The 22,771-nt window shown below is 39.7% G+C and overlaps 2 long non-coding RNA genes across 4 annotated transcripts in view; one reads left to right on the plus strand and one right to left on the minus strand.

The window, feature by feature from the left end:
* LOC135269672 (uncharacterized) overlaps nt 1-22,771 on the minus strand; it is a 53,238-nt gene that overhangs the window by 27,973 nt on the left and 2,494 nt on the right. The window lies entirely within an intron of this gene.
* Nucleotides 9,893-22,771, plus strand: part of LOC135269673 (uncharacterized) — a 49,035-nt gene continuing 36,156 nt past the window's right edge. For 2 of the 3 annotated variants that reach the window (XR_010337921.1, XR_010337920.1), the window contains exons 1-2: nt 9,893-10,026; nt 19,645-19,835. This is a non-coding gene — a long non-coding RNA (uncharacterized LOC135269673). The remainder of the gene's footprint in view (nt 10,027-19,644; nt 19,836-22,771) is intronic. The other variant, XR_010337919.1, reaches the window with a different exon arrangement.

A 22,771-nucleotide genomic window follows, 5' to 3' on the forward strand; every position in this document is an offset into this window, starting at 1 on the left:
TATTGATGACTCACACTAACTTTATATTTGAGATGACAGACATTTTAAATTTTAATGTAGTTAAAGGAGCCCAAAGACCTAGAGAGATAGGAATGTTGTAGACAATTTATCATGGGAGGCTGTTTTGTCATTCCCCAACTATGGCCCTCAAGGTGACCTGCAAGGCACTCCGTTACCAAAGCTTTGAGAGCTGTCCTAGCACCTTTAAAAAAACACTGCAGTGGGGGAGAAGATAGCTAATGTAGCCTGGCTGGGGCTAACGACAGTGAAAAAACACTAGTTTCCTAGAGTTTTTCCTGGTTCTCTAACTCTTCCTCTCCTTGATGGTGGCTCTCTGAAGGCCAGTGATGTAGGTGAAAGATAACTGTCTTTGAAGTGGCTTCTTGGTCTAAAAGGGGATATCAGGATCCCCATGGTTCTGGCCCTGAGCTAATGGATGATTCCTGGGGACTTGGAATGTTGCTGTATTTCCCTTAGTCAAGGAGTAAGGATTTATTTGGTCATGGAATAAATGGAATGTTCAGCCAAGCCCACCCCATAGTACACCCAGGGGAGGGGAGAAGGGCAGAGTCTAGATCTTTAGGGTATAACTGGATTAGGCGTCATCAACATCAGGCAGAATTTCCACATCAGCTCCATGACCTATGGTAAGAGCCACTGTGGTAGGAACGGCCAATGAAAAACCTCTGAAACTCCTCCTCCACAGAAAAATTATGAATCAAAAGGGATATTGCATCCCTGGGGAAAGGGCATGAGTTTATGTGGTTCTCCAGCCTTCCTGACAAGTCTTAAGCTGCCCTGTATCTTTTTTAAAAATTCTTGTTCTGCTTAAATCCTCTGAAGCCAGTTTCATTTGCAGTGCCCTAACTGATACTGATACATGATTATTTTGCCAATGACTTGTATAATTAAATCTAAACATAAGAAAAAAGAAGTTTTATTCTTGACAGTTGTGATATCAAAGCTAGGTAACTGAATTTTGAACAGAGAAAATTAGCTCCTGTGATAAAATAGTCATGAACTTCTGCAGGCACTTAGCAGTTTAAGAAGTAACTAAGAGATGGGTTGGACACCACCAGCATATTTTACTTATTTGGACAATGTGTGTGCACACCCATTTATTGGACCACAGGCAAAAGCCCTTAGGTTTAGTCAAAATCAGAATGCTACGTTATGATGGAACAAGAATCTGGGGAAACATAAACAAATCCAAAATCTCTAGGATTGCCCTACTACAAACAAATACTTGAGCTTTATGCTGCCATTCCTGGAAAAATAATAACTAGCTTCTAATAAGCAAATAGTTCTAGGAAAAACAGACATTTGGAAAATACGATTTGCAGACAGACCAGCAAGCATACATTTAGGGAACCATAAAACCCTCTATAATAAATGCAGTTTAATTTTTTTAAAAGGCAAAATCAAATTAGGCTAAAAGAATTAAATAAAGTCTCTTGCTGCAGAAAAGACACTGTTTGTCTTTGTTTGTATGATACTAATTTTTATATTCCTGGGTAAAAGCAAAAAATAAGCTACAGAGGTTTTATGTTTGTTTCTTTGACTGTTGTTTGTTTCAAATCAGTCACCAGCAATTATAGATTCTTTCATATTCACACATTTGTTCATCCAACAGTGTTTTTCAGTGCCTCTCTGTGCTGGGCTCAGGGAAAGTATGACAAAGGCTGGCATATGAGAAAAACATGGTATATTTGGGCAACTAAAAGCAGTCGTTGGAGCACAGAGAACATAAAGGGCTACAGATAAGAAAGGACCAGATGATAAAGTCCTTTGAGACGGCATTGGATAAACCTGACATACAGTGCGTAATGGAAAGACATTAAAATACTTTAAATAAGACATGGGTGCTATCAGCTTCAGGTTTTAGAAAGATCGCGGCTGCCACATGGAGAATGAATTAGAGGACTCAAGAGTAGGTGCACCCATATTGCAGGAGCTTAGGAGAAGGAATGAAGGCAATAATTGGAAGGATTCAAGAATAATGTAGACAGTGAAATTAACAGGAATTTATTAAGTAAGTGTCTGTATGGAGGAAGGTATGAGCTCAGATTCTGACTTGAGAAATAAAATCGTTGGTGGTACCAATCTCAATTGTGAATTATACAAGAGAAACAGTTGGGAGTGATGTAAATGATGAGTTCAGTACTAGGTGTGTTTTATTCCAAGTGCTTGCAGCATGTGAAGGTTAAAATGTCCAAAAGGCTGTTGGATACATAAATCACAAAGAAGAGATCTGAGCTGAAGGCATGGCCTTTGAAATCATCAGCATTATCCCACTGGTGGCTGAAACCAAGGGTTGATGAAAGAATAGCAAAGCATATGGAAGAAAACCTTGAGGAACAGTAAACATAAGTGCTGTGGATAGAAAAAGGGGACTACAAAGATGACTGGAAATCAGTCAGAACCAGAGGTGTCTTGGAGGCCGTGGAAAGAGACTTGCAGGAAGGGTGGGTATCAAGTACGTTACAGACTGAGAAGTAGCCAATGAATTGAGCAATTAGGCTCTTTTCTGTGAGGTTTTTCTGGGGAAGAGAGTCGTGCTGCCTACCATAACAAGGTAGTTTTTCTTTTCCTTTTCTTTCTTCTCTACCATCTCCTCTTTCTGCTTCTTCATCTTTCTCTTCCTCTTCCTTTCCCTTCTCCTCCTAATCCTCCCCTCCTCCTCACTCTTCTTTGCAGATCCTGCAAATTCTTAAGACCAATGGGGTGTTTAAAAATTAAACTATATTATTCACATCCTATAGTTTCTTTTAGTGGAAACACTTTCTCTAATATATCCAAGACAGATTTTTCTTATCTAAGATAATTTGCCCTATCATCTGTGGGTGGTTATTTGTTCCAGGGACAGGATTTAGCAGGGCAGGAAAGCTCCTGAATAACAGGAGTATGGGTGGGGAAAGAAAGAATTCTGTTGCAGTGTCCTAAATATGGGAGTTGGAGGGGATTCAGACATCAGGTTTGGGGAATAAAGAGTATTTGAGTATTGATTTGAGAAAGAAGAGGTGAGAGGAAATAGAGGAGATGAGATTAAGAGCCAGGCAACTGAACACATGCAAAAGAAAGATGAATGTGCAGAAGTCTAGATCTTGAGAGCAGGGGAGAAAGTTAAGTTTTGATGTTGCTAGAGCAGAAACACTTGAGAGTAGATGCCAGGCTGGTGGCCATGGTTGGGTAGAAACCAAGGACCATGGGCTTTTGCTCCCCAAGGGCACTGACTCAAACTTCTCTCGTCTCACCTAGTTTCTCTGATCTTTGCTATTTGGACTATCCGCCACCTAATTTTCAATTTGTTTATTCACTTATTTATTCAACAAATACTTATTGAACGTTTGTAATCGTTATGCATTAAGAAGTGGTTGTTGAACATTCACTATGCATTAAGTAGTAGATATACAGATGGAAAGACAGCATCCCTGGCCTCAAGCTATGCTGTTTAAAGTAGAAATTGAAAGACCCATGAACAGGCCTTCCCCCGACTGTGATGAGTGGTATAGGGGAATTCGGTATGAGTTCTGTTGAGATCCTGAACAGGAGGACACCTGTGTCTTTCTGGGTCATCAGAGAAGCCTTCAGAGAGGAATGAACTTCTGTAGATCCTTCTTCACAGTTTCAGTTGCCTCTTACTTTGAGTAGCCTCTGGGATGTCCTTGCCTGGAGAAATGATCTCTCCTCTCCGCTGCCCTCTTTGTCTTATTGAGGCTTTAGAGAGCATGTCTCTTGGAATTTTCATGTTGATTTTTTGACCTCTCATTCAGACCTCTCATTTTGGTATTTTGTTCTAGTTCTCTATTAGCAGGTTGCAGGTTTTAGATTAGATGATATCTGCTCTACACCTACTTCTTGTGTTACTCCATCTCAGAAACTCATTGCCTTACAACCAGAGAATGAATATTTCATCTTTTTAAGTCTGTTTCATACTCCTGTTGGTGGTGGGGAATTCTAACTTCCTTGTCTCTGGCCAAACCTAATGACATTGATGATAAAGGACTTGGAAATAATAAATGAAATACGGTCACTGTGTGAATGAGGATGATGTCCTCCTAGGAATGTCTTCCTCCAGTTACAGACAACAAGAATCTGGCTCTTAGAACTTCAAAATTAAACATCCAAGTCTACTGATAACAGAGCATTTTAAGTTAGTGGGAATAGTATTTTTGGAAACTAACCAAAATAGTTAGAAAATAAAATGGGTTTATTAGGTGCTTTCAAAAGGTGTACTACAGACATTATTATAAATGAGCTTGTACAAAAATCCACTCTATGTGTATATGTATGTTACTCCACACTATCCCTTTCTTTTTTGACAAGGAGATTTTGTTATAGATTCTGTCTAATGAGAAAATCAGGAAAAGAAAAGGAGATGATGTCCTTATCTCAAAGCTTAAAAACTATATTAATGCATTAGACAGAAAGTTATGTTAGTGCATTTTAATAGATTATATGTGATTCATTTACAGTTATGATTTTATTGTGAAAACTGATTTCTTCATAAAGTAGGTTTCTATGCATTTTTTCCCCAGGAAAAATGAAAATGCATGATAAAAATGATAAATACTATAAATTAGTGACAGCCTTCTGGATCATCAAAAGAAGATTATTTTAAATGTGTAGAAAATGCTAAAATGGGTCTTTTCCTCTTTCAATTTCAAGTGAGGCAACAATATGATAGACATTAGACACCAAAATGGGTGTGAAACAGATTGTCATATGCAGACTTTACAAAAGGAATGCTCAAAAAACAGTTTCACAACTCTGAAACTCTTGAGTGCTTGATTTACTTTGAGAATATAAAAGGGTAAAGAAAGAGGAGACAGGAGGGGCATTATCAGCTGATTTTCTTGGGAGAGAATTATGGCTGTCTGTGAGTTTCCACCTGTCTTCCTCACAGGAAAAAAAGGGGAGTGGAAGGGCTGTTTTCTAATGTCAGGTTGCAGGAGAGGGAGCTTCACAGGGTCATTTGGTGAGTTTTTGGTATAATCCCTTGAAGGGAACTGCAGTTGGAGGGGTCAGGGACTGGTGCCTGGGAAAGCTAAAGAGACCAGTGGCAGCTAGAAGGAGGTGGTCACTTCGTCTCAGCATTTGTCAGTAGGTGGGAAACACGAGTGTTTCTTGTGGACCATATGTAGAGAGAGATGAGGCCAAACTGTCTTAAGTCTGCATTAGGCAGCTTTCAAAAATGACCTATCATGATTCCTATCTTCTGGTATTCATGCCCTTGTGCAGTCCCTTAGAGTGTACGCTGGACCTAGTGGCTTCTTTCTAATGAAGAGAATATGACAAAAGTGATGGGATGTCTCTTTCATGGATAGGTTACAAAAGACTGATTTCTGTCTTGCTGGGCTCTCTATTCCCTTCTCAGCTTGCACGCTTTGATGAAGCAAACTGCCATTTTGGAGAGCCCTACCTGGCAAAGAACTGAGGGTAACCTCCAGCCAGAAGTCAGGAGGAGCTAAGGCCCTCTGTCCAGTAGTCTGTGAGGAGCTGAATCCTGATATTAACTGGGTGAGTGAACTGGGAAGCAGCTCCTTCTCAGTTCAGCTTTGTGATGACTGTGGCCCCAGCTGTATAAGAGACCCTGAAGCACGGTATGTAGCTAAGCCAGGCCTAGATTCCTGGCCTATAGAAAGTGTGAGATAGTAAGTGTGAATTGTTTTATTTTATTTTGTTTATTTATTTTTTTGAGACATGGTCTTGCTCTGTCACTCAGACTGGAGTACAGTGGCACAATCACGGCTCACTACAGCCTTGATCTCCCAGGCTCAAGCGATCCTCCCACCTCAGCCTCCTGACTAGCTGGGACTATAGGCGTGTACCACCACATTCAGCTAATTTTAATTTGTTTTTATAATTCTAGAAATGAGATATTGATCTGTTGCCCAGGCTGGTCTCAAACTTCCAGGCTCAAGTGATCCTCCTCCCTTGGCCTTCCAAAGTGTTGGGATTACAAGCATGAGCCACTATGCCTGGCTGATTGCTGTAAGCCATAATATGGTAATTTGTTACCCAGCCATAGCTAATACAAATTCCTATTCAAAAGGATACCCTGGGGAATGAGGAAGCTCTAACAGTAAGAGTCTGTGTAGAGTGGACCACTCAATAACCAGCACAGAGTGGGAAACAGCAGCGACGGGGACAGAAGGTGTCACTTATGTCAAGGAAGCCCAGCAGAGGAGCCTCCAATGAGTTCTTACAGGCACCCATGAGAGAAATGAGCAAAGTCATCAGCAAAGACTTCCCTTGGCCCTCTTTTCCTTCCTTCATCCCCCAAACCACCCCTAGAAGGGCTGAGGCCCTGGTCAGCAAAGGAGAAGAAAGAAAGAGGAAGTGAGTAGATGGCAACCACACCCCTGAACCCCTCTGCAAGTGGCCTGCTTAAAGCAGCTCCCAGATGAGGAAGGGAAGAAGATTTTGCTCTAACTTGAGTTTAGATATTAATATTTGGGGCTGGACAATTTCTGCTTGTGAATTGAGCTTGCCTTTTGTGACTTAAAATGTCCAGAAAAGCCAGTGTTTGCTTTCAGGGACTGGAGAAAATCATCCCCACTGAGTATATATTTAAAGTAAAGTTGTCTTTTGATACATCACTAATTGTGTCATATGACATGCTGGCTACAAATATATTTTAAGTCTTTGAAAATTGGTAGATTAGTTATGCTGTCTATAACAATATCCCTATCATTCAATTTTTCAATAATTTTAGGCAATAATTTACTATATTATTTTTTATTTTGTTTATGTACCAGGAACATATCAGAATTTTTTAAAGTTCAGGATACAATCTCTTGGGATTTTTAACATAATGCTTAAAAATTAAAATCTGGATGGATGGGTACAGAGAGAATTTTTAAAACAGTGAAACTTTTCTGTATGATGCTATAATGGTAGATGCAAGCAATTATAAATTTGTCAAAACCCATAAGCTGTACAATACCAAGAGTGAACCCCAATTAAAACTATGGGCTTTGGGTGATAATTGATGCAAGTCTATCAGTTGTAATAAATGAATCACTCCGGTGTAGGGTTTTGATAAGCTGTGCATGTGTGAGGGCAGAGAGTATATATGGACTCTCCGTAGTTTCTGCTCTGTTTTGCTGAAAACCTAAAACTGCTCTAAAAAAATAAAGCCGTAGCTGGGCGTAGTGGCTCAAGCCTGTAATGCCAGCACTTTGGGAGGCTGAGGTGGGTGGGTCACTTGAGTCTAGGAGTTCAAGACCAGCCTCAGCAACATGGTGAAACCCTGCTCTACAAAAAATTTTTTTAAAAATTAGCCAGGCATGGTGGCTCGTGCCTGTGGTTCCAGCTACTCAGGAGGCTGAGGTGGGAGGATCTCTTGAGTCTGGGAGCTTGAGGCTGCAGTGAGCCATGATCACACCACTGTACTCCAGCCTGAGTGATAAAGCAAGACCCTGTCTCAAAAAAAATTTTTTTTAATAAAATAAAACCATAAAAATAAATTAACATCTCTCCCTTTTTTGCTGTATATGGAATGAGTTACTAAATATGTAATAAACTTGTAATAATATCCCCAGAGAACAAAGAAAAAGCAGCTATTGAGATAGTTTGGATTCAGCAATGAAAGTAAAGAGAGTTGAAATCTCTGAGGGAGAGTACTTAGGAAAAAGTAAACAATATAACTAGCCTGACAAAATAGAGGAGAAAAGAGAAAACATTTACACAGTTACAGACAGCATTTTTTAATTAGGTGAGGTGGTATGCCAGCCAAATGCATTCTATGTCCTCCTCTGCTCTGTGTCTCAAGAGACTGGCCTCACTGGGCTCTCTTGCCAAGATCTCTTGCCCTTTGGTTTACAGTTGGGTTTGGCTAGTGGAGGAAGGGCACATGGTCATTTGTTGTCACACCTCCTTGCCCTGGCACTGTCTTAAGAGCAGCCATGTTCCTCTGTGGTCACACAGAGTCTGGTGGGCTTTCTTCTCCTATGGTGGCTGCTGTCACCAAGCTCTGATAATATTATTTCCTGTCCCCTGCCTCTTTAAGCCTAGTGATAGTAATGGCTTCTTGCCACTGGTAGTTTTGTGGTTCCTCAATATCCACTGTGGTTCCTTTAATCCTGCCCACACCTCTGTGAAGACTCCCAACACTAAAAATGTCTTTCAAATTCCCAGATGAATGTGCTGTTTCTTTCCTGCTAAGACCCTCATTGACACAGGAAGGAGCCAATTACATTCCTGAAAGATCCAGAAACTGCAATAGTTAATGGTTTTATTATGTAGAAAGTATTTGCTTTCTACATCTATCCACAGCTTAGAATTATACGACCTGCTTACTTTTTGCTTTTTCTATTATTTGATTGCAAGTGTTCCAATAACCTTTTTTCAAGACCTTTTGATTAGAGGAGATTATTTTCAGTTTTGTTGCCAGAGTGGACTCCGAACCATTCTTTCCTTGTTGGACTCTTGTTGAGCTGACGCTTGCTGCACACATTCCACGAAGGCCTTGAATCTGGCCTCTGACCTCCTGAGATCCTTGGCAGTGGCTACTTTTGTTTCACATGTACCTAACCCTGCCATGTCGGGGGAATTTTATGCTTTGAAGTCTGGATTCAGCAACTCTAAGGTGAGTGTGGGAAATTAATAATATGGAAATAAAGTTGAAACCACAAAATTACCTGCTAACCAAAATTTGCTAAAATGAAATTTCCTTAAAACACCAGTGTTAATTCATTCCTCAGATGAATGCCAGGTGTGACAAATGAATCCTCTGTACTGTGGAGGTTGACAGATTCAGACCTTATGGAAAGAGGAACTACAGCCAATCCCAAACCTGGGCCCTTTCCAGAAAAGAAAGCTGTGCCTTCTGGCACAAGACCAAATTACCCAACCTGGGATCTGCTTGTAGGATTTTGTCTTATTAATTTCTATGGCATTTTGCCTAAAATGAGGGGCACAAAATATATGTATTTGGTTGATGTTTCAGATGAATGGAAGTTTAAATTAATAGATCAAAATTCATACTTAGAATTTTAACACCATAAAGATGTGGCTGGTTAATAGCTAATTTAATATAGCTAAAAGAATAAAACTTGTTTAAAAACAGGAAGCTCTACTTTCCAAAACAAACTTTGGTGGTCACTAGTGTTAGTTACGAATTTTCTCTCTCTTTTTCAGGATTGCACTTCCTGCCTCTTTGAGATTAGGCATTGCCCCGTGGGTTGCTTTGGCCAATGAAATGTGAGAGAAAGTGTCAGGTGTCAGTCCTGGGTGAAAACTTTATGCATGAGTGTGCTATGCATCACACTTTGTTTCTGCTGTTATACCCAGCAAGGCTTGTAATAGTGGCCACTGCATTGGCCTGAACCCCTGAGTGAGGGCCAGGGAAGCAGAGTCCGTATCAACCCAGGGTGATCATGGAGCATGAATGAGCAATATAGCTTTGTTGTTTGAGGCCAGTGAAATTTGAGGCCCATGTAACTGAGCCCATGCAGAAGTGACGAGTTCCTGATAACTCCATGCTAAAACCCCAAAAATATAGTCTCATAAAAACACTACGTGAGGAATACAGTAGTCGCCCCTCTTCTGTGGGGGGTACATTTCAAGACCCCCTGTGGATGCCTGAAACCATGAGAGAACCCAACCCTGTATATACTATGTTTTTTTCTATACATACCTACCTATGATAAAGTTTAATTTATAAATCAGGCACAGAGTTTAAAAACTAATCATAAAATAGAACAGTTATAACAATATGCTACCATAATCACTCTTGTGCATTGGAGCCATTATTGAGTAAAATAAAGGTTCCTTGAAGACAAGCACTGCAATACAGTGACAGTTTATCTGATAGTCTAGATGGCTACAAAGTGTCTAATGGGTGGGGAGGCAGACAGTGTGGATCCCCTGGATTAAGAGATGATTCACATCCTTGGTGGGACAGAGCAGGATGACTGGAGATTTCATCAAGCTACTCACAGCAGCATGCAATTTAAAATTTATGAATTATTTATTTTTGGAATATTCTATTTAGTATTTTTGGAACACATTTGACCTCGGGTAGTTGAAACTGTAGGTAAGAGGGGACTACTGTATTATATTTGGGAGTTGCATTTCTGATCAAGAACTAAGCAGCAAATAAACCTAACAATAATAGATATAACCTGTAGGTCTTATAAAGAATTTTACGTGTGAATAGATACATTTATAAAATAGAAATTCAACAGCTATAAAATTTCATTATAATTTGAAAATCTTTTTTATTTTTTTGAGACAGAGTCTCACTCTGTTGCCCAGGCTGGAGTGCGATGGTGTGATCTCAGCTCACTGCAACCTCCGCCTCCTGGGTTCAAGTGATTCTCCTGCCTCAGTCTCCGAAGTCGTGTGCCACCATACCCAGCTAATTTTTGTATTTTCAGTAGAGATGGGGTTTCACCATGTTTGCCAGGCTGATCTCAAACTCTTGACCTCAAGTGATCCAGCCTCCTCTACCTCCCAGAGTGCTGGGATTACAGGCATGAGCCACCACACCTGGACATAATTTAAATAGTTTTATGCAAAGCACACTGATTCTGTAAGAAACCCCAACTCTGCTGTGTCTTTAGTTTTACCTACCATAAATAGAATTTTAGAAACTTGATTTTGTTGTTGTTGTTTCTTTTTGTTGTTTGCCTTGCATTCCTGAGCTTTGAGAAAGTTTGGTAGAGAGCAGGGAATGGAGCTGGCAGGAGGGGAAATGAGTTGATGCCTTCTTTATCTTACGATAAATATTCCTCTTAGGTTCTAAAATCATTCAAACTACTCTCAAAATTGCATTTGTCTGTTTCAAGAAGTCATGGCATCCAAATAGTTGAAGACCTCGTTGAGTATTTTAGTTCTGTACACCTGTGGGGCGGGGATTCTTGACTTGGATTTGGTTGGTCCACTTTCTTAGCAGGTTTATTTTCCTCTTTCTTCTTCCCATTAAACAACAGTGAGTTACGTTTAAGGTGAAGAAGTTGGACCACAGCATGTCCAAGTGCTGTGGGAAGGAGGGAGATAGTGGCCATTGCACCTCTGCTTTGAGGATAATTGTGGGTATTTATTGACAAACAGTTCTGTTTATTTTTTAGCACTAGATGATAAAGACTTAGCTCCCACAAGCCTCCCTGAGTTGGTTCCTAGTTCGGCAGCAGTGTCCTCTTGGAAAGTTACTAGAAACTTCAAAAAAGCCAAAAAAGAGGCCTGAGTGTTCTTCAGTGAAGTACTAGGTTTAATTTTCTATAGGTTCCCTATTTTAAAACTATGCAGACAAAGATTAACTTGTGGATATTTTTCCAAAAAATTATGCAAAAAAATTCTGTCTCATGGAAGAATTATCTCTGAAAAGTTTCTTGCCTGGTAAGACATGAATCAGTTATTTTTTTATTTTTTATTTTTAAAATAGATACCTAGCTTCTCAAAAAAAATTTTTTTAAATTAGTCCTAACATCTTACCGTTTACCTTATTAATTAGTAAGTTAAATAAAATATTTAATGGTATTCTTTTTCTATTTATCTGAGAGTCATGATACTTCATTCTTGCAAGTTATATTTGAAGAGGTCCTGTTTCTGTTATGGGCAATGGGAAGTGAAACACTGGAGCTGTGGGAATAGAAAGGAAGTGTAAACACGGATAGCATGTATTTAAATTTTGTTCTTCTTACAGGACCATGTTCTGCTATGTCATTAAAGCAGACATTCTCTCATTAAAATTTGCAGCCTAATTGTAAATTCTGACATTGGAAAGATACTGCAAATGTATATTGATTTTATTATCAGGGAGGCAGTTGTGGTCAGCATTCTGCTCAGCCCCAGCTCCCATGGCCATATGAGATAGCAAATTAGCAGCTGCTGGAGCCCAGGTAACACAAGGCTCAGGCTCTGCACATCCTGTCTATATCCCTCTTTTGCCACAGTGGACACATGTGTACGTTATGTGTGTTATGTGTATGTATCAGGTCAGTGCAAAAGTAATTGCGCTTTTTGTCATTAAAAGTAATGGCAAAAACCGCAATAACTTTTGCACTGACCTATACCTATGTTATATATCTAATCGACAGAGGTTCCTAGGTCTACCTGCAGAGACCAATGGCTTTAATTTCAGAAAGGGTAGATCAAAGGGAGATGAACTTGTGGGGCATAAAGGAGGCAGAAGACAAACCTAAAAGTTCCATAAAACCTGCAGATGCAAAGTGCCTTCAGTTCAGAGTCAGATATCATCAGTTGGAGCTGGAGATTACTAGGATGTGAGCATCTTCAGAGGTGAGAGACCTGACTTTTTTTTCTGTATTAACATAACTTTTAGAAGGAAAATGATAGAAAAACTGTGGCTGAGGAATGCTTTGAGAGGCTAACAAAAGAATTGAAAAGGAATGAACCAAAAGTGGTCAGAAAGATTTGTCCCCTGATGCAAGATCAACCCTCTATCCTCTGTGCTCTGGAAAGAGCACTAGCTGAGAATGTAGAGGAGTGTGCTCTGCTGTAGACGACTACAGTGGTAACTGAATCAATCTCTGAAGTTCTCCCCAGATGCAAACTAGAAATAACTCTATCCACTGTGCCTCCATCACAGAGAAGTTGAGGCTAGAAGGAAATATCTGTAAAAAGTGCTCTGCAAATTCCAAGCACCACTCAAGTGTAAGTAATTCTATGAGCAGGTGTTTGCAGCAAAGGCAGGCAGGGAAACTGCATTGTCCATCTTCATACTGGACCATGGCAGAAATTTAAGTCAACAAAGCCAAGTTAAAAGCTGAATTTAAAGCCCACATCGATATATAATTCACATACCATAAACTTCATCTGTCTTCAGTCTTTTAGGACTGGAAGTCATTTTCAAATGATCAAAAAACATTCTAGGAAGATAAAAACTAAGCTATTTGAGAGCAGTTTTGCTCAGTGTCTCAGGACAGCAATATCAGCCCTGGGTTTCTGATGGTCAGTGGATTAAGAAAGGTGTTTGTGAACCTTCGTTCCCATAAATGTCATCAAGTCTCTCTTTCACGCAGGGGCTGTATCCAACCAGAGCATTCTGTTTTATTTGGTCTGAGTTTGCTGATGTTCTGTGACAACCAGCTCCGGATGTTTTATAAACAATTAGCCTGACAGTTTGATGAATGAGGGTAACATTTGGGTATCATCTGCACTACAATGAAAGACAGATGATTATTTTTGACAGGATCACCACATGCAATGTAGAAGTGGGGAAGCCAGAGCCCCGAGGCTCATACCGTCTAAAGGAGTAGGGCCAGATCAAAACCCACTTGAGAGTAGGCCCAACAGCCTGGGTGATGGACCTAATTTGGGAATTGGAGGCAAAGCTGCAAAGGCAGGCAGTGCATTTTAGAAGCGCCTATGTTTGCAGTTCCGAATCTGAGTGAAACAAAGAGAAAGAAAGGCAAGTTCAGCTCTGGCAACAGTGAAAGCAACAGGTCAGCCTTGGCCCTGAAATTCATTTTAATTTACAGCATAGTTGTTTATTGTTCTTTAAGTTTTGTGTCCTATTTTATTCCTTAATCAATTTTAAACAATTGATATATAATTCACATACCATAAACTTCATCTGTTAAAATGTACGATTCAGTGGTTTTTAGTATTTTCGCAGATATGTGCAACCATCACTCTCTTTCCAGAATATCCTTTCCATCATCCCAAAAGGAAAGCCTGTACTCATTAACAGTCACTTTCCCCCAGACCCTGGCAACACGAATCTGCTTTCTATCTCTGTGGATATGGCTATTCTAGACTTTCATGTAAATGGAATTATATAGTATGTGGTATTTTGTGTTTGGCTTAAAATTGACTTAGAATAATGTTTTTGAGGTCCATCCATGTTGTCATGTGTATCAATATTTTATTTCTTTTTATGGCAAATTATTTTCCATTGTATGGATAGACCCTATTTTGTTTATCCATTCATCAGTTGATGGACATTTGGGTTGTTTCTGCTTTTTGGCTATTATGAGTAACGCTGCTACAATTATTCATGGACAGGTTTTTATGTTAACATATATTTTTCCATTCTCTTGGGTATATGCCTGGAATAGAAACTGCAGTATAAATGGTAACTCTATGTTTAACTTTTTAAGGAACTATCCATTTGATTTTTAATTAAATCAGGTGAGTATCAGTGTGTCTTCTCATCTCTGTAAAATATCTGAATTCTGTGGGAAGAAGATAGTGATAGTATAGAAATGTATAGACCAAGTGGTTTGTGGAACGCAGTGAGTGGTAACTGCCCCTACAGGTGTCTGAATCTATGACAGCAGCAGAGATGCTGGTTTTTTTTTTTTTTTGGAGGGAAGCATATCCATGTTGCAGCTAAGGAGCAGGCATATCTGCCACTAGCCAGTGGTGACAGAGACAATGATTTGATGGGTGGGGTGATGATTTTTCCTTCTTTTGAGACAGATTCTCGCTCTGTCACTCAGGCTAGAGTGCAGTGGCACAATCTCGGCTCATTGCAACCTCCACCTCCCGGGTTCAAGTGATTCTGCTGTCTCAGTCTTCCTAGTAGCTGGGATTACAGGCATGAACCACCATGTCTGGCTAATTTTTGTATTTTTAATAGAGATGAATTTTACCTTGTTGACTGGACTGGTCTCAAACTCCTGTTCAGGTGATCTACCTGCCTTGGCCTCCCAAAGTGCTGGGATTACAGGTGTGAGCCACGATACCTGGCTGATTTTTCCATTTTTAAAAAAGCATCAGCCAATCCAGAAATGCAGAAATGCATTTTGTACCTATTCTGTATGCAGCACACTGTGTGATTGCTATGAAGGGTGCAAAGAAGTAAAGCACAATGACCTTGTCTCTCTAGGACTGGATGGTCTAGCCCTGGGAACCAGCAACACATGTCCTGCAAAAAAAATTTTTTTTCAGGATTAAAGGAATTAATACATGGAAAATACTCAAAATACTGTACTATATAATATCAAATTGTATAGTATAGATTATAAGTTTTCTAGGGAACAGAGCATTCAGTGTGGGCTGTGAATATATGTGGGGGTCCCATATTCATAGTTTCCTCCAGGAAAGGGTAATGTGAAACTAAATTGGGTCTAATTGTACATATGTTATTCATCTTGAAATGAAAGAAGCATCTACTTTGCTTCCTTTTCCTCCCCCAGGCACTATCCCCAAATTCATAAGACCAGTGAACCCTGCTGGGACAATGATAGGATTTGTTTTGGTCACATGGTAATTTTGAGCAAAATGGCCTGGAAGGCATATGGGCCTTGTTCCAATGTTCTGTGAAGAGCAACGTGTCCCCTGGGCAAGTCACCTGACCTTCTAGACTCTGGTCAGAAAATAGTGGGCTTTTCTGGACACCAGATGCCTCCATGATTTGATTTCTTTCTGGTATATGACTAACGTGGAATGATTTTAAAAATTGCTGTGGACTGAACAGTGTTTCTGTCCTTTTCTGCAGCTGAATCTGGGTACATGGAGATGGAGCTGAATCAGTATTTTTTCTACATTTAATTCAATTCAGCACAGCAGGATCTGGATGAGGCAGGAAATGAGGATGCAAAGGAACCCAGGATGAATGCGAGAGAGACGAAAGTTCTGGTTCAGCTTAAAGTTAAACCAACATGAGGGTTAGATGGGGCATTATGTAAAACAGCATTTTGTTTCTGAATCAGAGACAGAGACATTTTGGGTAAAAGAGATAGGAGGCATTTGAGCTGCTTAGGGGAGTTCTGTTCTAAGGTCATACTTGAATTTCCTAGAAATCAGAGTTCCCATCATTTTCCCAAAGAACACAGTGAGAGTTTGGCCTCCTAGTCACTACTGATCAATTTAATACTGAGCAGTTTGGCAAAAAAAAAAAAAAAAGAAGAAGACAAATCCCAGAGTTCTTTGGATTTAATAACATAGTAATTTAGAGCAGATACATTTAATACCAGTGTTCAAGGCTAGCTACATATGGCATGGAAAATACTTTTTGAGTTGGTCATATCCACACATTGGAAAATAAGTGAATCAATCATAAATCTCTAAGAAGGGCAGAGCCATAGGGGTGGACCTCCAGTTTGTTGGAGGTTCCACATGGAGTAGCCCCCAAGTCACTAGAGTTTGAAGTTCCTTTTGAATGTCTGGAAAGGCCTTTGAAAATCAAACATAAGAGCTATTTTATGAGAGCTTATTATGTGTGCCAAGCACCATTTTGAGTATTTTCCATGTATTAATTCCATTAATCCTCAAAACAATCTTATAAGCATGATGGATGCAAGCTACTCTCAAATCATTCTGAAAAAAAATTTTTAAAAAGAGAGGAGGGAAAGAAAGAGAAGGATAAAGCAGTGGGGAAAATGCTACACAGAAGGAATGTGAATAAAGAGTAAACAGGGCTGGGTACATTGGCTCACACCTGTAATCCCAACACTTTGGGAAGGTGACACGCAGGTGGGTCACTTGAGCCTGGGAGTTTGAGACTAGTCTGGACAAATGGTGAAACTCTGACTCTACAAAAAATACAAAAATTAGCTGGATGTGGTGGCATGTGTCTGTGGTCCCAGCTACTTAGGATGCTGAGATGGGAGGATTGCTTGAGCCCCAAATGTCGAGGCTTCAGTGAGCCAAGATCATACCACTGCACTCCAGCCTGGGCAACAGAGTGAGACCCTGTCTCCAAAAAAAATTTAAAAATGAAAATGAGGAAATGGGATTTATTTGTACAAATCTAGCTCTAAACTTGAAATTATGTCAGAATAAACACTTAACAAAAATACCTCTATGAAGAAGATGTTATTCTTATTTTAGAGATGAAAAAAAACCTGAGGCACAGAGAAGTTAAGGGACTAGCTTTCCCTGATACCAAGTGGTGGAGCTGGGATTTCCAGATCATGGTTTAGGGAGGTTGATAGGGAAACAGAAACACAGAGATAGAAGTACTATTAGTTGTTCAAGTGGTTATTTTGTTCTTTGTTGCCAACTTCATACTACAGACCGAGTATTTGTGTTACCACCCCACCCCCAACTTTACAGATTAAAATTCTCACCCCAAGATGATGGTATTTGGAGCCCTTGGGAGTGATTAGGTCATGAAGGTGAAGCCTTCTTGAATGGGATTAGAGACCCCTCACTTCTTCCACCATGTGAGAACATGGTGAGATAATGGCCATCTATGAACTAGGAAGAGGGCCCTCATCAGATGGCAAATCCTCTGGCATCTTGATCCTGGACTTCCCAGCCTCCAGAACTGTGAGAAATACATTTGTTGTTTATAGGTAACCCAATTTATGGCATGTTGTAAAAGAAGCTCTAACAGACTAAGTCACTCCAGAAGCATAATTTTGATCTCATCACTAAGCTTAGCATTTGGGTGCTTGGGCAAGTCTAGTGGAGAGGCAGGTAGGCTATGGGAAGTGGAGACTATGAGAGCCAGGAGGTGCCTAAGATCTCATCTCATTGATTGCTTCTTAAAGTGTGGTCCTTGTGCTGCTGCTGGCCCAGACACTGTTATCTTTTTATGGCCAGATAAGTGTAGAAAGTATGGGTAAGCATTTAGAATTCTTACAGAAATTTGACATTGCTGCACCTTCCAAACATCATTTTTCTGGTAATTCGTTTTTATTATATTTCACAAAACATCAGTCTACAATGGATTAGGCAGGAGGAAAGAAGGGAAAGATGTGTTCCTTCATTACACATTTAGTTTGAGAAGCACTGATCTAGCCATATTCTCTCTATTTACAGACAGTTTGAGAAGCACTGGCCTAGCCATATTCTCTCTATTTACAGGTGGGACAACCAAGGCTTGGAGAAGTAGAGAGCTGTTTCAAGGTCTCATAATTATACAGTGGGAGAAGAGGATCTAGAACTGGGTCTTTTGCTTCCAGCTTCAGTGCCTAGCAATCTTTAAGGGATCCCATGCCTATTTAGCCCTCACACATCCTAGGCAGCAGCCATAAGGGCAGCCTAGGATCCATCTCTCCTTTATCTGCAAGTTGCCCCTGGGTACCAAAATAGGAACCAGAGCTCTGGCTAAAGACTGCCCAGATCAGTTTTTGTTGGATTCAAGCTCTGGGCTTAGGGAGAGAGAACACCTCTCTGAGAACATTGTTGCTGACATCTCATTGTTCCCTGCCTTTACTGCTCACTTGCTAGTTATAACTTGGAAAAGATTGATCACTGGGTGAGAATAAATAGGAATTCAGGTTATTAGAAACGTTTCCCAAGGATATAGCACCTTTTTAATACCACAGAAGTTCATAAATTTTCCAGCTGTGCCAGAGGCACATGGTTGCAGAGTGTGAAAGCCAACTGGCACTCTAAGTGGAACAAGTGGAAAATTCTGGGCTGTGAAAGCCAAAAGGAATTCTTTACCTTAATTAAGAAAGAGCTCTGCAATAGTGAAAGTCAAGGTAGAGAAGACAAGCTTTGGCATCTGACTTCATTAAAATGAACTCTGCTTAATTAGGATTTAGTTAACATAAATTGGAAAAGATCAAGACCAAAGCCCATTGAACTAGGTCCAGTTTAGGAATTAAAACTGTACAATTCAACTCCTGCCCTTGACGGCAGTTTTACCTTCTTAGATTTATAGGTAACAAACTTGATCCCCTTCCTAAGGGAATGTGCATAAGGTACTTGCTTCTCTATGGGAAATGAACTCAAGGGATTTTGAGAGATTACATTTAAAGGGCAATTTTCATTTACAGTTCTCTGATTCAGTAAGTGTTTAGCTTTGCATCAACCAAAAGTTTGTTTAGGACCACTCTTGGTGTCTGGCTGCTTGCAAAAGTCAAATCAGTAAGCTATGTAGGACAAGATGTTACTCAGATTGAATCACTTCATATTAATGAAATGTTAATAAAGCCAGAGAAAGGGGAATGTTAGAAATCCAAATAAACACCCTTAATGTGATTTGTCTTCCCAAACAGTTCCTTGGATTCTCTTTTCAGTGTGGTCGTGTCTCAAATGCCTTTTAGTGATAACCCTGAATACTCCGCATTTCAACAAGATACAAACATTTCTCTCTTCTGTTCTTATTTGCTGTTTCTGTTAGAAACATGAAAGCCACATCAGCTAGATGGAAATCCTAGAGGAATTTAAGAAGAAAAGATCAATTGTTTGACAATAAACCTGGTAAATCCCATGTGATCAAATAAATGCTTATACATGAAAGCAAGAATATTGTACTTTGAACTGTTAACTATAAAGTTAGGGCTAAAAATGATTGGTCTGGAGGCCTGTTGTTAGGGCAAGTTGTATTTCAACACAAAATCTAAAAAGTCTTAGATGACAAGGCAAAGATCAGTGAACATGTGAGAGCTGACATTTTCTACTACTGAGGTTCTTTTGTTCTTGGCTTAAGAAAATGGATCTGGGATAATCTAATTTTTATAAACTCCTGCAAATGAAGTGGCTTTAGTTACTTTGTGGTTGTTGAAAGGGACTGACCCTTCCTGTAGCTTTGATGTGCAGTGTGAATTTGGGAAACGGAACTTAAGTTTGCCTTTCAGTGCTGAATGGCTAGAAGCACCATTAGCCAGCCTCATGTATCTGTCAGAAAAAATCAGTTCTCCCCTGGTAAAGCCTCTTCTGTCTCGGGATCATGTGAGATTCACCACACAACACTCACTAAACATGAGATCATTTTTACATAATGAGGGAGTGAGAACTGGAACCTGATTTCATACTTTTTTCCCACAGATTTTGCTTTCTAATCTTGTCAGTCATATCTGCAAGGCTGACAGTTACCATGGACTGTGGCCAGGCCTGAGGGAGAATGTGTCATTGCTGGCTGTGTTGGTCATAGCAATGTGTTTGCCTCAGAACAGATCCAGCGTGAACGAACACACAGAAAAATGTGTAAGAAGGCTTGTGACTGAAACAGGCCAAAGGTGAGTGCTGGGACTGTCCATCAGAAATATCCAATGACCAATAACAGGATATTCACACAGTAATTTTACTTTTCAATAACTTATCGAGTTGCCAAGCAAATAATTAATAATGGTTTGTCACTAGTTGGCAACTTCTCAAAAAGTCTATGGTTGAGAAGGACACTCATTTCTCATAACCCCAGTCAGTACTAAATTACAATGTCAATCAGCAAATGTGTCAAGCACCAGAGCATTGTGTTAGCAGCAGCTGAGGCATCAATATGAGTAAGACTTATTTCTAACTCACAAGAGAAGCTCAGAGTCAGTGGAAGAAAAATATGTAAACACGTTTTTCTAATGCAATAAGATGAGGTCTATAATAAATGTATGAAGAAAGTGCTACAGGAACACAGATGGAGGGTTGATTGATTCTGCTTGAGAAAGTCTGAGAAAGTATCAGAGGGAAAGAAAATTTAGCTTCCTGGAAAGATTAGTAGAATTTACCAAAAAAGGAGGCTATTTTAAGCAAAGAAGTGCATCAGATGCAAAGAATGATGTCAAAGATGTGCTTGTTATTTTCAGGGCAGTTTCATTGTCAGTATTTCTGTGTGTTCAAGAGGTATATTCTCCCAATCAATCTAATTTTCAAGACTATTGTCCTACTTTGAACTCAAAATCTAATTTGAATGCAAATTGACCTCTTTGTTTGAATAGTTTCAGACTGCCCCTAGAAACAATGAATGCATTGGTCCCATAGGCGAATGCATTGGTCCACAGGCAGAGAGAATGGAGTTCCAAGTCAGTCAGCTCAAGGTTCAACACAAGGAGGTGGAGACTTCAGACTGGAAGGTGAAGTAGGTTCTACAGTCATTAGCGGCAGAAGACAGCACAGAAGACCAGGGAGACTTCACGCCAGTAGAGGCCAGAAGAAAATTCTCACTGTGGGCTTCAGATTACTCTTTAGTCAAATGAGCTAGTTTGACTAGATCGGTTATTGGCAAACTTTGTTTCCTAGGCCCCGGGGGTTCCATGAAGGTTCTTCAGTGGCTGGTGATGAGAAAGAGTAAGGCCAAGTTGGGAAGGCTAAACCTCCTCCACCCTTCACTTCACTAGAACATTCTGATTTCATTTGTTTTCATATTGGCAATCCACATAAGATATAGTTTGAAAATGGTATATTTTACAGTTCAGAAAAAAAGGAAAACCTTGGAATAGAGAATTAAGTACTGGCTCTCTATGATTCCAAGCCTCCTTTACTTCTTCTGAAATCCTGCAGAACTTGATTTATGCCTCTTTATAATACTCAATTTTACCCTGTGTTATTTTTTATGTTTCAAAGACATGCACTTGTTTTTTTCTCTTCTTTTTTTTTTTTTTTTTGCTCAATGAAGGCAAGTTCATGGTGGCTAAACCTTCCCAGACATTCTGGCCTTCTTCCTGTTCCTCAGATTCATCAAACTCGTGCCCTAGGGTTTTTGCATTTGTGATTTTACTCTCTCCAGAATATGTTTTCCCAGATTTCCATGAAACTTTCTCCTTCACTTATTTTAGGGGCCTTCTCAAATGTGATCTTATCTGATGAACTTTCCTGAACACCTTATGTATAAAATATAACTCGTATTCTCCTTTCACAATCTCACACACACATGAGCCTCTTTATTCTGTTTTAATTTTTCCATAACACTTAACATCACTTGACATATTTTGTATTTCATTATTTGTTTTACATCCATCTCATCCAGTAGAATGTAGATTCCAGGGGCCAGAGACCTTTCTGTTTTGGTCACTGATGTATCCCGGACACCTGGAACAGAGTCTGGCATGGAGTTACCACCCACTCACTGGAAATATTTGAGACTCATTTCCTCTCTAGCCAAGACCTCCTGTTAGATAAAGATAAGATCCCACCCATAGTGACTGACAGTTCAGCCATGTTTTCTTATTGTCTGTAATGTCCAAATTAGTGTGCCAACAAAAACCACCTCCTCTAGTGCTAACAGTCTGGATAGAATTGTAAAGAAAGAGCATGGAATTTGGAGTTGGAAGATTTCGATTCCAGTCTTAACTGTCACATACTAGTGGGGTGCTTTTAGGCAAGTGACTGAATCTCTCCAAGCTTCAGTTTCCCTACCTGTAAAAATGAGGTAATAATTTACCTGGCACATAAGGTTGCTGTAAGAGTTATGATAAGTACAATGTGTGAAGAGTGGTTTGTAATTCGTAATGACCACATTAGATGCGGCTTCTGGAAAATGAAGCAGTGGAGGAGCAGGACTCTTAAGTTGCCCTTAAGTCAATACTAGTACTTCTGGCAACTCCCTAATTCCTCTGGAAATAGAGACAAGAATAGCCCTTTCTGTCTGAAGGTGGAGAAGTGAATCAGATCATCTAACTGAAATGCCTTCCACTTTGATTCATGATTTTATGTTTGTGATGAAATTAGTACAAAATATGGAGCACAGAAAGTATTTTTACTGATACTTCAAGGTTTTCAAATTAATGGTCCCCCTAAACAGTCGTTTTCAGCCCTGTGGAATTATCTGTTGCCATATGTAATGGAAAGACATCTTTATTTCAAGATTTATGCTAATTTCTGTTTCCCCGTATTTATACTATGTGCCTTAGCCCCATAGATTCAGAAAATAAATTACGTATCTATGGAATGCATTTGGCACTTAGTTTGAATTGCCTTTCCCAATAAACTATTTGTATTTATTACCATTAATAGAAGATGCTTGAACGCTCAGGAGGCAGTGTGTTCTGAGGCAATGAACACTGAAAAAGGAGTTAAGAGTTTAAGTTCTTGTCATCATTCTGTCACCAGCTAGCTAAGCAGCCTCGGGCAAGTTGCCATCTCTCTGGGCCTCAGTTTCCATATGCATGAGTATGTGTATGCACCTATTACATATATATTTATATATACTGTATATAAAAGGCGGGGAAAAGTCACATGAAAT

Source organism: Aotus nancymaae, unplaced genomic scaffold (genome assembly GCF_030222135.1).
Source record: "Aotus nancymaae isolate 86718 unplaced genomic scaffold, 86718_ANA_hifiasm-v0.15.2.pri h1tg000057l, whole genome shotgun sequence".
In the NCBI taxonomy this organism is placed as follows: domain Eukaryota; kingdom Metazoa; phylum Chordata; class Mammalia; order Primates; family Aotidae; genus Aotus; species Aotus nancymaae.